Below are 5,113 nucleotides of genomic sequence, written 5' to 3' on the forward strand. Positions count from 1 at the left end.
CCTCCCTAGCAGTGATTTACATGAAAATGAGTTTAGCATCTCCTTTTACTATGTTAGGAAAGCAAACACAGAAACATTATTCACTCCTTATTTCAGAGAATACATTGAAAATTAAATTAAATGCTTTATTCCATTGCTGTATTCTGAATTGTCATAAATTGGTGGTGGCAGTTCTTGATACATAGTTAGCCATAACTTTGTATTCATTTATACAAACTGACCTTAACACATTTTGCAAGGACTCTCTCTCTCTTGCTTTGTATTTAGAATGTTAAAATGAACTAGACATAATCATTCTAGATGAGAACATTCTGAAAGTAAATAATTTATTAGTTTTACGGAAAACTTGGCTGACAGGTATCTTATGTGGAAATTTTTTCTAAAACTTTAAACTTTTTTGTTTTTAACTTTCTTGGCTGCAGATTCATTTTAACTTTAACAAACTTCTTGAGCTTTCAGTGGTTACAATTTGAGCAACCACTTTTGCCAGTTTACTGTTAATTGCCCCCTCTGTGGATGTACCATGGCTGACAGGTTTAACCTAAGCAATGTGTACTAGATCCATGCAGTAGACAAAGCCTAGGGAGATATTATAGACATGTATATTTCCATTTGTCTTTTTAAGGTATAAAGTCTTTCTTAATAACCAAATGGCTTTTTCCTTCTACTATGCTAATCTGCCTTTATTGTTTAAAATGAACTTCAATTTTATTCTTTTCTCTAATAAAGAAGGAAAATAAGTGTATTTTGCTTTTCTTTATTTTAGTTGGCCTTTCTAGATACTTTTTTGACTTGACCAGGCAGAAGCAGCTTACCTTTTCTTGAATTTTTTTTAAGGTAGCCCTGCTTCCATTTATAATCTCTCTAGAAAGATAACATCTTACTAAATTAGTAGTCTTTTTGGGATTTCAGTCATACATTTGAAAGAGGTGACACTGCTTACATACTAAAATTAACCACTAATGATGAATTTCATGTACCTAGAAATTTAGGATAATAGTCCACAAATGATTTTCTATTCAGCAAAAAAACTATTCTGAGGAGTTAAAACAAATATATTGCAATGTACGCATCTATGATTGTTTGGTTCTTATCAATAATGACTGCATGTTTTAACTTTAACAGGATTTAGAGAGGAAATATCAGATGGTTACTTACATCTTTTATATAAATGATTAAAACATAATAGCATTTCTGCATACATTTAAATGATTTATTCTCAAATTTTAGCTTCAATGTATTTCCATAGTGTGACAGCTGTGAGGAATTTAAGACATTAAATTATCGGTAATCTAATACGACTCAATGGCACATAACAACAACACAACAATAATAGTTAAGATGAAGGTATGGTAGGAGAGAAAATGCATTTGGAAAAACATTTGGACTTTGACTTCAGAGATCTAAATGCAGAAGAGAGTAAATTTGTTTTAGAGAAGATAGGCAACAGGATAATTGGAAAATGATTTTTAACACCTAGCATAGTACTTTACCACATGTCAAGCATTTGTTAAATACAGTATACATTTGTATTAAAATTTGGAGGTGCTCCAGTGGCATAGTGCCTAAGGCATTTGGGTGCTAACCAGAAGGCTGGCAGTTCAAACCCACCAGCCACTCCTTGGAAGGAAGATTGGGCAATCTACTTCCGTAGTGATACTACCTCGAAAACCCAGCGGGGTCGCAATGAGTCGGGACTGACTCAACAGCAGTGCATTATTAAAATTTGGGGGTGTTACCAGGTTTTAATAAGGCAAGAGGAAGACTTGGTTATCTTTTGCCATAAAGAGTAAAGTCTACACCGGGCAGTTCTCTGTCACATGGGGTCGGCAAGAGTTGAAATTGACTCACTAGCACCCGACAATAACAATAACAGGTCAAACCCATTACCATCGAATCAATTCCAACTCATAAGAACCCTTCAGGACAGAGTAGAACTGCCCCCATAGGGTTTCTAAGGCTGTAAATCTTTACAGAAACAGACTGCTTCACCTTTCTCCCACAGAACAGCTGGTGGATTCGAATGACCAGCCTTTTGGTTAGAAGCCAAATGCTTTAACCAAACACTGTGCTGCCAGAGCTTCTTATGTGGTGGTAAGAAGCCATTTATAAATAATATAAACAATTTAAAACAGGATAAATTTACATTTGGTTGCAATGTATAACTTTAGCTTTTGTCGTTATTCCTCAACACCTCTACTTACCCCATTATGGAGTAAATTACGTCCTAAGGCCAACATGAAGGCACTCCAGTGATGCATTAGTTAACCACTAGGCTACTAACTGAAAGGTTGGCAGTTCCAACTCACCAGCCACTTCGTGAAAGAAAGATGTGGCAGTCTGCTTCCCTAAAGATTTACAGCTTTGGAAACCCTTTGCAGTGATTCTATTCTGTACTATATGATTGCTATGAATTTGAATGGACTCATCACCAATGGTGGAAGGCCAACATTACCAAAATTGTTATAGCACATTTGCCTTTAAATACTATTAACTTATAGCTTGTTTTTCTGATAGAGTAGCTATGAGGCATTTAACTCATTTTCTTTCAATTCTTAACCTTTCCTATAATCACATCTTCAGTTCTTTCATAATTACAAGTGGTCTTAACAAAGACTTTGGGTCTTTCCTGGTAATAATTTTGGTTTTATCAGTATGGAAGAAATACCTGATAACAACCACCAGAAGGTGTCAACTCAAGGAAAAGCAAAAATATTGGGAAAAGAAAGAAAATGTTCTAAAGAATCAAGATCAGCTTTATTTATGTTTAGACTACAAAATTAATTCTAGATGTTATAATTCACCTCTCAGGAACAGAGAGATGACATTACAAACTACTTGGAGCTACATATTTATATGATGTGTTGTTGTTGTTATGTACTGGTGAGTCAGACCCGAGCCGTAGTGATCCCTCCTTGGGTTTCTGAGACAGTATCACTAACGGAAGTAGATTGCCCCATCGTCCTTCTGAGGAGTGGCTGGTGGGTTTGAACTGCCACCTTCTGGTTAGTAGACAACTGCCTTAGGTACTGTGTTAGACTGGGTTCTCTAGAGAAACAAAAAACAGCAAAGCTTATATATATAAAGAGAGAAAAATTTATCTTAGGAAAATGGCTCACAAACATATAGAAGCTGGCAAGTCCAAAGTTCCTGGAGCAAACGTCAGGCTGGAAGCTTTTCCCAGCAGGGGCCGAGAAGCTCAAGGCTGGCAGGCAATACACCAGCTGTTGACTCCAACGTATGACAAATCCAAGATCTCCAGGATGAATGGTGGACTGCTCAGTCACGGACAGTTGTAGGCAGCACAGCAGAATCCCGATCCACACAAAATGTGTCTCTTCCCAGGATATCCCTGGATATCCTGGAAGCAGGCCACACCCCTAGGGAAACTCCTCTTGAACAGATTGGCCACTCAGAACACAGTCATCCGATCCCATCATGGGAACAACCACACAGAACTGGGGTCCAGCCAAGTTGACACACTACTCCAACTCTCACAGTCCACCCCTTGTCAACTTGGTAGTTGTACACATCTTCTTAACTATATATAATCTCTAAATAAGGACAGTTATAGAGTCATATTTGTGCCTAACATGATACACTAACACACATACAACCAAAATGCATTAACCTTATTTACATTTCAGAGTTCATAACAGAAGGAAACAAGTATTTGATGCACATATACAATGAAGAAATATAACAATCACAGTCCTCGTTTCTGCAGCTGGTCACGCGGTCGTAGCTGATATTCAGAACTACCTTCTTCCACCACCCATTCTGTATTTCCTTTGCCCTCAGCAAGCACCTCAGCTGGTCATGGTTCTTTGGTGGTGGGGTGACCCAAATCTTCATTCCTGAAGGGTCTGGGCCATTAGCAGTCATATCAGAATTGGGTTGGTGTAGTTTTCCATTGACTTTAATCACAGGGCATGGTAACACCAAGTGATGTCCTAAAGAATCTCCTGTATTCCAGGCATATTCTTTACCTCCATTATGTAAAGCCAACCCAATTTCCCCTTGGTAATCAAGATCTATCACACCAGATAGTACAGTAATGCCCTTCTTTGTCTGTTGATCCAGAGGCACGAGGAAGCCAAAATGGCCGGGTGGCATTCTTAATTTCCAGCTCAATGCAATCAGTATTGTGTCTCCAGGTGGGAGTGTTCCCCGCTTTGGGACTAAGATCTCCAGACCCACAGAGCATAGGGTAGCAGGGACAGGAAGCAAAAATTTTTTGAGTGGGTCACTAGGGGTAATAGTGAGTGGTACCACTCTTGTTTCCATCCATTGGTTCCTGGACCTGTGAATCCTGGCTATTAGAGAAACAGAACCATATATTGGATGCTGGTATTTGAAGCATATACAGCTTCCTGGAAAACATTGCCCCAACCCTTCAAGGTATTGCCACCTAGCTGGCACTGTATTTGTGTTTTTAAGAGACCATTCCATAACTCTGTCAAATCAGCTGCTTCAGGATGATGGGAAACATGGTAAGACCAGTGAATTCCATGAACAGAAGCCCATTGCCACACTAAATGTGCTGTGAAATAAGTCCCTTGATCTGAAGCAATGATGTGTGGGATCCCGTGATGGTGGATAAGGCATTCTGTAAGTCCATGGATGGTAGTTTTAGCAGAAGCATTGCGTGCAGGGAAGGCGAATCTATATCCAGAATAAATATTTATTCCAGTAAGAACAAAATGCTGTCCTTTCCATGATAAAAGTGGTCCAATGTAATCAACCTGCCACTAGGTTGCTGGCTGATCACCCCAAGGAATGGTTCCATATCTCAGACTCAGTGTTGGTCTCTGCTGTTGGCAGGTTGAGCACTCATCAGTGGCGGTCGCCAAATCAGCCTTGTAAGCGGGAGTCCATGTTGCTAAGCCCATGAATAACCTACATCCCTGCCACTATGGCCACTTTGTTCATGAGCCCATTGAGCAATGACAGGAATAGCTGGGGAAAAAGGACGGCTAGTTTCCACTGAACATGTCATCCTATCCACCTGATTGTTAAAATCCTCCTCTGCTGAGGTCACTTTTTGGTGGCCATTCACATGAGAGACAATTACCTTTACTCCTTTGGCCCATTCAGAGAGATCTATCCACAT

Source organism: Orycteropus afer, unplaced genomic scaffold, assembly GCF_000298275.1.
Source record: "Orycteropus afer afer isolate SDZICR_OR568_19922 unplaced genomic scaffold, OryAfe1.0 scaffold00076, whole genome shotgun sequence".
Classification (NCBI taxonomy): domain Eukaryota; kingdom Metazoa; phylum Chordata; class Mammalia; order Tubulidentata; family Orycteropodidae; genus Orycteropus; species Orycteropus afer.